Source organism: Python bivittatus, unplaced genomic scaffold, assembly GCF_059951505.1.
Source record: "Python bivittatus isolate LINGU-HERP-01145 unplaced genomic scaffold, Pbiv_v1 ctg000020_np1212, whole genome shotgun sequence".
In the NCBI taxonomy this organism is placed as follows: Eukaryota; Metazoa; Chordata; class Lepidosauria; order Squamata; family Pythonidae; genus Python; species Python bivittatus.
In genome coordinates, this window is record NW_028277030.1 from 27,679,481 (window position 1) to 27,692,076 (window position 12,596).

Sequence of the window (12,596 nt, forward strand, 5' to 3'; positions counted from 1 at the left end):
TCCAACAGGGCCTTTCCCTACTGCTGAACTGAGGTGTTCTCCATGCCCTCTTGAGCTGGCAGAAAGCTGTACAAGCAGGAGATTGGCTGTCCCCTTTGCCAATCTCAGTCCTGCCTCTGTATTCCCAGTCACTGCAGTCACCTGTCTTCCCTTTTAGGTCCCTGGGAAGCCTAACAAATTTCACGTATCTTGAGACTGCCCTTGGAGGCTGTCAGAAGAAGGGGGAAGGCACAGTTCTAGCAGCAGTTCAGCTAAGTAGGACTTAAGCTGTCTCGCTTATCCACTGGGATGTCCACACCATCATGGGGACACAGCTGAAAAAAATGGTTGGCAGGCCATGTTTGTATACCAGGGTCACATGCAATTGGGACATTTAGAATTGCTGACTTTGCTGCATCTCATAAATTGAAAATGCAGAATTCTTGTGACTTACTGGTTCATAATTAAATCTTTGAAAATGGGAAAACTAAAAATGTGTTGGCTCTGGATTTGCAAGCTAGGAATGCTGGGGAATTTGCTCTTGCGTAGGTCTGTGCTTATATGTCTCTGTCTTTTAAAGTCATATTTTTCTGAGTAAATTTCCTGGTAGGTGGTGACTGATGATGGAAAAACTGTCCATAGTGACAGTTCATTTGGAAATGGAATGGCAGCTTCTTAGTCCTATCTGGCAAGATGAGCTGCTGGAGAGTCTTCCGTATGTCAGCATTACAAAAACATGATGCTTTAGAATCTCAGCACAGCCAGAATTTTATGCCATAATTTGAAGTTCCAATAGCGTTTACTGAATTATTGGGCCTTTCCCACTGTGTCACTAATCAGTCAACAAATCTATGAAAAATCTATGGGAGAATCTTGCAAGATGGGGCCAAAATGACTCCGACAGCTGATTTAACACATTTTACACAAAACGGTAGCTATAATAGAAAAACAAAATTTTATTGGATTTATGAGGAAGATGGTAACTTCTAGCTAAAAAATAGAACTATTAAACAAGTCAAGCTTATAAAGGGGTTTTATAATCCCATGGGGTATTACTGACTGCTAATACCCTTTTGTGGCTTTGTGTAGGGAAAGTACTTTCTCTATTTCTCTCCTTTCTCATGAAACATTTTGAGATAAACAGTGGCGATTTTAGAACTGCAAGCATGAGGGAATTTCTTTAAACTAATTTGATTGATTTATACCATCAAGCCAGTATCAACCCTTGGTGATCACGTAGTTAGACCTTCTCCAGGATGATCTGTCTGTCTTCTGGTCCTTCACATTTACCAATGGTGTACCCATGGTTGCTGTAATCAAGTTAAACTGCAGCATTTTAAAGTAATAAACTGAAGCAGTAATACTGTAATATCTGACGTTTGGCTGTACAGTTCTCATCAGATAGGGGATGCTGACATTCCTTTAGGAAGTTCTGCTGCTCAGCAGGGTTTTAATAATTTTAAGCAGAATTGAATGCTATAGTATTCTCGGAGCCAGCTCTGACTATCCATATGAACTTTTGGGCCCTCTCAGAGATGGATGGTTGTAAAAGTATTTCTGTTGGGTAGAGACTCTGCTGTGTGGCTATCGTGTATCTGGGTCTGTTGCTCATATTGGACTCCTGACTTCATTTCTCCCTTGACCCTGATGCCTTGGCACATCTTTGGATTTACTAGAAATGTTTCCTCACTTTTTAAAGACAATGAAATATCTGGTCTAGATGAGAACAGACACCTGCATTCATCTGGCCAGCTGAACCTGAATCACAAAGGAGGCTCTGGGATCACATAATTGCAACATGTTTGAAAATTATATGCATTGCATTCTATTAGGTGTTATCTTTATCTTTTTACTGTTCCACCCCCACAGATCTATTCTTTGTAAAATCTAAATCTGTACAAAAACAATGCTGGGACTTGTGTGTGTATGTATGTGTGTTGACATGTACTATTTAGGAATTTTTATTTATCACTTGAGCTAGAGGACTGAGAAGATATTTGCATTGTATATATCAGAGTGTGCTTTAGTTACACTTCAGTGACCAGGCATCTTCTTGTTTAAATAAAATTATTTGGGGCGGGGGAGGAAAAATGTGGATATTTCATCATAAACTATTTCTTAAATAGTTAGAATTTTTAAAAGTCAGAAAGAAAGCAGGCTACACCAGCAGCAACAGCAATAAGTCTAAGGACTTATACATGCAGCTGCTGAAAGATGCCTTACTAATCTTCTTGAAGGACATGTCCTTAATATGCTGCCTTCTTTCCCCAGCCAGTAGCTGAGGCTACATCTGATGTTAAAGTGATGTTTTCCATCATCTCCCCACATAAGTCTTTCTCTGTGGTGCTTTGGTGGTAGGGTGATGAAGCAGCAAGGGCTAGAATCTGTCCAGCTCCTATGGACCACTTTGGGCCCCTGGAGGTATGCCCCTCCCCCTTCCCGTGATCAACGGCAATATCCTTCCATTGTCATATAGGCTTAGGCAATGGGTTGATCAGGACCAGGCATTTGCCCACATTCTGTAAGAAGGGGATGTAAGCTACTCAGGGTCCTGCTGGATTGGAGTGGCAAATCAGCCCCAGCAAATCAATCAATAATGCTTGACCAGCACTTCACAAAGTACCAGCCAGGCATTACAAGGCAGGTCTACACAGGTCAAGTAGTCTTGCATGAGATTGCTTCATCCAGATTAAAAAAAAAAAAAATTCTGATTGAAAGGCAGCTGGTACAGTGAATTGAAGTGGATGGGAATTCTCCCAGTGTGCCGCTTCTGATACCCTGACTTCACACCTTAGGCATCACAGATGATGCCAGGATGGACAGATGCTTCCAGGTCACATAAGAGAGGCTTACCCCTGCAGCCTCATCTCATGGATCAAGGTCTGACAAATAGTTTAACCCCTGGGTCAAAACTCATCTCCTTCCCCACCTCCACCCCCACCCCATGTTAGAGCAATTGGTGGATGTTTTTCCTACCAGCAGGAAATCTGCCGATTACTTTCCTTAACTTGTCCCACCTAAAGGATGTCAAGATAGAGAATGCTGCCTTGTCCTGGCACCGTCTTGCCTTAATTCCAAGGCAGAGTAGAGATTGCCTGCCTCAGGAACTGGAGGAAAACACGTTAAGCTGGTGATCTAGATGTGCCCTAAGAGAGAAATAACAAGTTATTTCAGTTTTCAAAAAGGAGAACCAATTTCTAATGTTAATCAAACTGAAGGAGGGATGGAGGGTTTTTTAGTGTTGTGAATTACAGTATACCATTTCGGACTGTAAGAAAGAAGGCTTGTATTTTGCCTGCTCCTTCTATACATGAAAGCTCATGGATGTGTTTTACTAGGACCTAGGAGAAAGTTTCAATACAGTATGTCTGATAGACAACTTTGCTATGTGCAGGAAATGTTTTAGCTGAAGAGGCAGGGAAAGCCTGGAAAAAAAATCATTCCCTTCTCACCTGCGGTCAGACTAGTATGATTTGCCATTCCAGCCTACTATTTTATTTATACAACTGTCTCTTACCAAAGAAAATACAATAAAAGTGCTATATCTATGTCTCCCTACCCAAAAACCTACCAACCTATGTCTCCAACTTAGCCTGGTTCACTGAGGCAGGTGGCAAAAAAGGAATTATATACTTTACAGCAAAGAATACCGTGAAGATTTGTATTATATACAGTGGTACCTCGGGATACGAACTTAATCCGTTCCGTGACTCTGGGCGTATCCCGAGTTGGTCGTAACCCGACGCAAATTTCCCCGTACGGTTCAATGTAAATCTGGTTAATCCATTCCGCCCTCTGAATTTGGTCGCACCCCGAAGCAAATTTTCCCATAAGGTTCAATGTAATTACCATTAATCCATTCTGGCGTCCGCGGACCACACGTCAGGGGCGGGAGAACGGCCGGGCGCTGTGCGGCGCGGCAGGAGAACAGCCGGGTGCCGCGCCGTGGGAGAACGGCCGGGCGCCGCGCTGCAGGAAAACAGCCAGGTGCCGCGCAGCGGGAAAATGGCCGCGGACTATGTGTCAGGGCGGAAAAATGGCCGTACCCCAAGGCGGAGTTCGCACATCGAGGTAAATTTTTGCGGCCGGAGCTGGTCGTAACCTGAAAAGTTCGTTAGTAGAGGCGATGGTATCCCGAGGTACCACTGTATCTAGTATCTGGATATGCTCCAGAAAGTGTTAAAAATGAGAGAATGTTGTGGAGGGAGAATGGAGACAGATGAAAAAAAACTTGGAAGATTTTTGTAATTAGTTGGATTAGAAGATATAGAAAGGGCATTTCAGAGTTAATAAACTTTGAGAACCTGGAGTGGGGTAGGGGAACGTTGTTAATTAGGTGAAGGAAACAAAATAAATTTGTCCTTGCTACAGGTGGGCTTAGTCTCATAATCCCCTTTCTCCATGGCCCCCAATATGCCAAATTTTCTCCTGAAATTGATGATATAGTGAAAGCTAAATATAAGTACTCTTGTCTGACTTCAGCTGGCCTGGAAAAGTTTGGAAGATTCACAGGCTTAGCTTTCAGACAAGGGAGAAACATCCCCCATCTATTTTATTGACTGACCGCTGGTTCTGCATTGCATCCTCATTGCATTGTGTACCCATGGCCTTGCATCCTCATCCTGTGTGAGGCACAAAATGGACAAATGTTCACAGAAGATGGCTATGTTATAATTCTCGCATTAGTTCTGGTCTGCACTGATGGCTCTCTGGCTCTACATGGCAAAATACTAGGTGTGCAGTGCTATACTGTACACTGTTCCTCCACCATGCTTCTATCTAAGCAGGCAGCACAAAGAAAATGTTACATTTCATGTCAAACATAAGTACTGAATAATTGCAAAGACTAATGAAAGGTAACATATCCCCACCAGAAAAAATATTTGGATGTAAATAAACTCCAGACTCATGTAAGAAGTTCAGTAAATGTTAACAAAGACAAATAGGAGTGAGAAAGAGAGAAAGCAAACAGCATTGATATGAACTTTATTACGTAGCTTCTTTGTGGCCACATGCAGGAAGTGAAACTGTTTTCAGGTTGAAAGTACTTCTCAATCATGTCACGCACCAGCAATCTTTAAAGTTTAAGGGTCGTGTCCCTTGCGCTTCATTTTACGTATGTTAAAAGTTCATATAAGGTGATGGGCGATTGAAATTTCCCCTGGAATTCACAAATGTCAACTTTTTTCCCTCTTCCTCCTTCTCCAATTCATAATGAAAGTTTGAAATAAACAGAATGATCCAAATCAATGTGTTGCCGGGTAATTTTGTGACCGTTATGAAGGCTGGTTTGCATGCCACAATTTTTAATTTGTTAGCCTTCCAGTAATAAGATCCATGGCGCTCTGGATTTCTCACAGCCAGGAACCACTTTGAATATTCTAATTTCCACAGACAGACTATTCCAATAAAATAGATTGGGCAGACCTCTTTTTCTTTTCAACTTTTTAAAATTTCTTTACAGAGGTTTAAAAAGAAAGAAGTATCCCAAGTCATCCCTTCCTTTAGCTCTGAATGATAAACAAAAATGAAGAAAGTGTTTCTCAGGTAATGCAAGAAATAGCTGCATACGTTTTGCAGGTCTTTTTTTAATCTTCCAAGTACAGGTAGCCTTTGTTTAGTGACCCCTCATTTAGTGACTGTTGGCAGTTAAAACAGTGATGAAAAAGTAACTTTACAACCAGTCCTTGCATTTATGACCTTCACAGGTCTGTAAAGCAAAAGAAAGCTGAAGTAAGATCGTAAGCAAAGTTGCAGTTTCACTTAGCAAATGCTTCGCTGAACGACCGAGTTGCCAGTCCCAATTGTGGTTGCTAAATGAGGATTACCTGTATTGTAGGGAAGACCTAGTGGTAATTAGCTGATGTCCCTGGATGCAACGGGAGTGACATGGCTGAAGTATTTCAATCTTTGGAAAGATTTTTTAAAAGAGAAAATAGGGATGGTAAAACCAGCAGAGGGTTAACACACTTGCTGGAAACAAATATGGAAGAAAAAAAAAGATTTGTAGTGGAATTTGGTAGCATAATGCCAGGGTAGGGATGGGGGGGGGGGTAGTGTGGCTGATGATTTGTCTATCTTTATACTAATGAAAGGGGTGTAGGGAAGTGATCAGCCAGAATGGCCTGGGAGCCTTGGAAGACAACTTACCCCACAGTCTCGATAGCTCCACTGCAATGGCCCATTCGGTCCTGAATGCTACCACTTTTGAACTGAGCGAGAAAGATTTAAATTAGTTTGCTAGCTTTAAAAGGAAACATTGTTCCCTGCCTTTCAGCTTCAAAGAATGCATATTAAAAGCAAAGCAAAACAAAACAAAAAAACCCTGCCTCCTGAAAAAAAGAGTACAATCAGTTGAGGATGGAAAGTCAGCATTAGCATCAAAACTAAAAGCCAAACAAGTTGAAAACGCTTGGGTGAATTTTTAGAAGAAAAAGAAATCTTCACTTGATATGAAAAAGGATTGTCTGCCAGATGAACATTCTTGGGGAGACTGGGTGCTCTAAACCTGACTTCATAATCTGTCTTTTATAAAGGCCATACAGCCTTCAAGAAAAGGAAGTGACTACAGGATGAAGGAGAGATTATTTTTTTCCAGCCAAGATGGAAAAAGAAGAACAGTCCAGCTTACTGATGTGTTAACAGTGCAAACTCAGAAGCAGAGCACATATTTTCCATCAGGATCTGCAGGTAAGCTAAGTCACTCAGTGTCTGGGAGGAATTCATTTCCATTTGCAGTGCTCTGTCAGGTCCTCATCATATTTACCCCTTTCAGCTGGAGTGAATGTTTTCTGCTTGTTTATAGCACACTTAGAAATATGTGCCATAAACATTTATATGGGTCTGCTGGAGCAAGGGCAGGATGGATGAGTTATGGAGCTGCTTACATTTTCACAAGGATATTGCATATTTCCAGAACGAAACCAGCATTTGGAACACTGTGCCACTTTTCTCATTCTTTCACTGAGAGCATCCAGAAGTTAGAAATGGAGCGTGCGACTCAAGAGCAAAATGAATCCTACTTTCTTAAGATGCCCACATTTCAGTGTATATAGAATTTCATAGTTAGAATGGCCTCTTACATATCACCAAAAAAGAGGTCAACGGGGGCCAGCAATTTGCATAAAATATATTTGTGCAGATCATAACCACAGGTGCAAAATTCCTTTTATGGAGTTAAGAATAACTCTCTCCAGAGTTAAGCAATACACTTTTCAATTCCAATTGTTAATGGACATAGCTAGAAGATAACTTATTTTTTTAGTTGCTAGATTTATAGCCCTCATTTTCTCCAGGAGCAAAAGGCACTATATGTAGCACTTCCTTTTCCAGTATTCTCCCCATACCAGTAACTGTGTTCAGTATGTTGGGCTGAGAAAGTGATTGTCCTAAAGTCACTCAGCTTCTGCAGCTGAGAATGGATTTGAACCGGCAGCTCCCTGGTCCTTGTCCAGCACCTTCGCCTCTGCACCACACTGGCTCCTGTCCTTCCTGTGGCTTTCCCACAGCCACCTGGCTGGTTACTATAGGAACAGATTGCTGGACTAGATAAACTATAGACTGATTCAGCTTGACTCTCCTTATTTCCAGCTTGCAGCTGGTGCTAAACGCATAGGTTTAGAATTAAAGAAATTCCGAGAAATGGTTTTTGGGTACCAGAAATAAAAGAAGAGCTTCTATATCAAAATTAATTCCTGGTTGTTCCAAACTTCCTTCATTTCAGTGGTATAATTTTATAGTTTTGTGTGTGTGTATGTGTGTGTGTATATCTGTGTGTGTGTGTGTGTGTTAAAATTATATACACACACACACATACACACACACACCATTACCCTTGGGACCCCAGACTGGGTAATAGTTCAAAAAATAAATATGACAAAACCACAAAACGACGTAAACATAAATATTTTAAAAACCATAACAACAGTAACTGTAATACCATAGTAAAGAGGCAGAGCTTGTCACAAGGGACAATAGGACATGGCCAAATGATGATGGTTGCCTCAAATACATGGGCTAAAACAGTTTTAACGGCAGCCTGGCCTATGGAAACGGTGAAGCCCTAGGGTCACATAAAAGCCATCAGTGCTGTCCCTCTAAGGCCAGTGTTGTATGGTTCTAGGAGCTGTTTCAGACAGCAGCCTTGTTGCCACGTTCTGCACCAGCTGAAGGCTAATTCCATATAATGCCCATTGCTGTACTCTACCCATGAAGTGAACAGAGCATGGACAATTATGGCCAAGCCATTCCCATCCAGGAAAGGTTGCAGCTAGTTAGCTAGTCACAGCGAACCAAATGCACCCCATGCCACGGTGGCCACTGGGGCTCCATATAACAGAAGGGAATCCAGGAGAACACCTGCTCCTTCAGGGGGAAGTACAACTGCATCCAGAGCCAGAGAGTCATCAGGATTCAGTCTCAGCTGACTGACCCTCATCCGGCCTATAACAGCATCCGGTATGGTCCAGCACTTCACCTGACTTTGATAAGCGGGGTGAAAAAGAGCTGGGTATTTTTCACATATTGGTGGCATCCAAGTATAAATCCCAATGATCTCCCTCAACAGCTTCATGCGGTTATTAAATGACTGAGTGGAAATCCTTTAGTGCCACCATCTGGACCTGACTGCAGGTGGGAGTAGAAGCATGAAGAATTGTGCCTCTGACACCAGCTCCACGCAGTTCCTGGTCAGTGGTATCAAAAATTGAGAAATCTAGGAAGATCAGCAGAGTCAGTGCCGCAGAGAAAGTTATGAGCTCACTGTTCTGGCATTATTTCTTGTCAGGCCACTTCAAAGGCCTTGCTGTCCCTTCTTACAGTGATGTATTTTTAATGCAAATTTGGATTGGACAGTCCTTCAAGTAGAAAATTGCCCTTTGATAAATAAGACCATGGTCATGGTACTCAGAACTAGAAGGGGGCTAAATAACATCTATTTATGTATTACATTTTAATCTCTTCTTGCAAAGGGATCAGGACACCATCCATAGCCCTTCCCATTGTATCTTGGCAATATCTGTGCAACTGTAGGTGAGGCTGCGGTAATGGCTGACTTCATAGTCATGTTAATCTATGGTTTCTTTTAATAATGGTTTGTTGAATGTGTCATAGTGACCTGATGCACACACAACACTAACCATTATTTATAACCCATAATTGCTCTGTTTCTACTAAGCCAGCTAGGCCAAACCTAAAGAGACTAGCACTCTATGTGAATTCAACCACTGGCTCCAGCCTAACTTGAAAGCAAAATCTTGGTTTCAGAAGTCTGCAGTTATCAAACCAGGTTTGAAGTAAATTATGGGTTTGTTAACCAAACTAAGCCTTGATATTATGTTTGAATTTGACCAACCACAGTTAAAGCTGTTGCTGTATCTTAGAAGGATTGGCTTGTGTCAAGGTCACAACAGTGCTAATATTTAAAGGACTGTTTTCCTTCCTGCTCTGGAATTAACACGCACAGTGTGATATCATGAGTGTGTTGCAATCTGGGCACATGGGCAGAATAATAAGGTAGTGTATATGTATGAGATAGTGCTTGGTTTATTGCTAGTTGCATTGTTTCAATCAGCTACTTGAACAAAAAGTTATCTGATAAACTAACATAAAACAGCTTGATTACTTTTTGGTAAGACCAAGAGTGCAGGTAAATCTGATAGAAAGTACCTCACCTCTCTAGAAGATAGTTCAATATCTAAATATCTAAGCTGTTTAGATAATGCTTCTAAAGAAGACTGTAATCCTATATCTGCGTACATGGGAATAAGGTGTGGAAACTCAATAAATGGGTTCACACGCCACACTACACCATGATTTATACTATGTCTGTGTTGTTTTAAAAGCCATTATTGTCTGCATTTGCATACAATGCTGAGCTATAAATCATGATGTATAAACTACAGCGGCTGGCTTCAAGGCACTCTGAATCAAAAATTAAACAATCCATATTATGTACAGCATTACTTGCTAAACCAAAATAAGACTTGCTTGATTGTAGATTAGTGTGCCAAGCAAACTAAGCTGGTGTGGTTTGTAAAGCATGGTGTACAGCTTTACAGTATACGTTGTGTGAATCCAGCCAAATTTAATTTAATAAACTATGATTAACTTGGTCCATAACATAGCCATGCAACCTATTTTTGAGAATACATGTTTAGGATTATGCTGTAAGAGCTGTTACCAACAGTGCACTTGGGATTCTGAAAAGACAAAAATGCATAAAGTTCAGGTTTTTTTTAAAAAAAAAATCTAAGTTTTATGTCATCAACTACACCTTATATCTCCATACAAAGAAAAGAAATAATCCAATCATCATGACAGGGAAAGATATACCACCAAAAAAGGTGTGTGCAAAGTATGCTGGCACTCGACCTCTAGTGTTGCAGTGGACCGGAGAGATCAGTGCCCTCCATAACTCCACCAATGCCTGCCACAGAGAGTGAAGTCCCTGATGGCATATTGTGCCATCTCCTCAGCTTATAGTGGTGTTGGGTAAGGGCGCCGTGCTGGTAATCTTCTCCCCACCTCTACTCCCCAGCCAAGTTTTCTGTTACCCTTTTCAACTTACATGATGGGATGCATCTCCCTTTGAATCTGTATGCCCACGTGAGCATGTAGGAAAATGGGAGGGACCATTATCATTTGACCTATAATATCCTCCCCTGGACTGCTAGGAGGTCAAACCAGTCAATCTTAAAGGAAATCAACCCTGATTGCTCATTGGAAGGATTGATAATGAAGCTCAAGCTCAGATACTTTGGTCACCTAATGAGAAGAGAGGACTCCTTGGAAAAGACCCTGATGCTGGGAAAGATTGAAGGCAAAAGGAGAAGAGGACGGCAGAGGATGAGATGGTTAGATAGCATCACTGAAGCAATGAGCATGAAACTGAGCAAACTCAGGGAGGCAGTGAAGGACAGGAAGGCCTGGTGCAATATGGTTCATGGGGTCACGAAGAGTCGGACACGACTTAACGACTGAACAACAACAACAAATCCTCCTCCAACCTGTCTGTGAATTGTCCTCCCTCTTCTTTTTCAGAGCCTGCCTCAAAAGTTCAGCCTATTATCATCTTTATGCCAATGCATAAATGTCTATGCAGTATATTTTTGTTCATTTCTTCTTACCCAAATTTTCCCTTCTTTCCTCTCCCCTTGTTGTTTTTCACTTAGCAATTAGCTAGAAAGTTCCATGGAAAAGACCCCTGGCTTCCTTTGCGAAGTACTTGGTGGGCAGGTTACTGATTTGGGGTGATAAGATTTTTTTGTTGGCTAATATTAATAAACTAGCCCATAAAACAGAAGTACTAAGCTTCTATAGGATTAATGCAGCTACTGTACATGGCTTCAAAAAGAAAACACCCCCCTTTTAAATAAGTAATTAAAAAAAATTAAAGTAAAAAAGTAAAGTTAGAGCTAAAAAGAGGGGAGTTGAAGGAGTGATAGAGAAGAACGTGGACTTGAATTTTTCAAGAGGAGCAGCAAAAGGAGATGGTGATTTCCTGCTGTTTGAGGTTGAGAAAGGGAAACAAATCTCTTCCAGTTCTCTGTATAAAAGCATGAACTGAATAATGAGATTATTCTTTTAAAAGCTGCTGTAATCGATAGGTTATAGCTCAGGAAAGGCAGGGGGTGGTGGGGGTGGTGTTATCAGGAGAAAAGAAAAGAAAACAGCTGAGAGACCTTTTGGCAGGTGGAAGCCAAGCGTTCAAAGAAAAGGTCTTTCACCACCTGCTTTCCTTATCTGACCTTTGCTAGCTGGCATTCATGGTTTCCCAGTTAGCCTTCAGACATGTCTCCTTGCAGAAGCCAGTTCCGAGAAGGAACTTTTATGTACCACGACCAATCAATGGGTAGTGGCCCATTACTTTTACAGTGCCAATTTTCCCTCCCACTTTTAAAGCAGCAGAAGTTTCTGTCTCACATTTCCCACACCAGATAGGTTAGCTCAGGAGAGTTGGTAAGGGCTTCTGTGCCAACCCCCTTCTCTAACCAACCTTCCAGGCCAGGGCTTGCTCTCATGTTGCGCTGATTAAGAGAAGAGGAAGCTCCCCACAAGCATGGCCTCTGGGCATTTCTTTCTCTTCCTCCGAGGGTGACATATTGCAAAGGGGTCAAGGGGCTTGAAGCAGAGCCAGCGGTACTGTTGAGAAGTGTTTTTGCTAATGACTGCCTCTTGTGGCCCCGTTCAGAGAATGAAACCAACATGTTTCAACATGTTTAGTCACGTGACTTCCACCGGAGGTCTGTTTCCTCACCCCAGCTGAGAGACGGGGGCGGGGGGGGGGGAGGAACCCAGCCAAACTCAGGCCCGAAGGCTGCAAATAACAAAGAGCTTTCTCTGTGCCCAGTGCTACTGCAGGTGTGAAAAAGTCCCAACGGTGTGGGTGTGTGGAGATAAGCAAACAGCCCCACAGCCTTCTCTGTGCTCTTTTGCTTGGGCTGCTTGCTTGTGTCTAGATCGTTTTTTTCCCCTGAGCTATGCCAGCAAGCTGTGACTGCTGAAGGTTCCCCCCCTTTGGTTAATTTGTATATGACTGAAATGACAGCTCAAGGCCTCCTTGTGTATTCTCTCTGAAACACGGAATTGGGGAGCAGAAATTTCTTTCTGATGGGCGT

The 12,596-nt window shown here is 42.0% G+C and overlaps 1 long non-coding RNA gene across 1 annotated transcript; it reads right to left on the bottom strand.

The window, feature by feature from the left end:
* Window positions 1-2,755: 2,755 nt before the first annotated feature.
* Window positions 2,756-11,790, bottom strand: LOC112541704 (uncharacterized). Its single transcript, XR_003085674.2, has 3 exons — window positions 11,727-11,790; window positions 6,130-6,191; window positions 2,756-5,689 (listed from the first exon to the last, which is right to left on the bottom strand). It is a non-coding gene; the product is annotated as an uncharacterized LOC112541704 (long non-coding RNA).
* Between the last annotated feature and the right edge of the window lie 806 nt (window positions 11,791-12,596).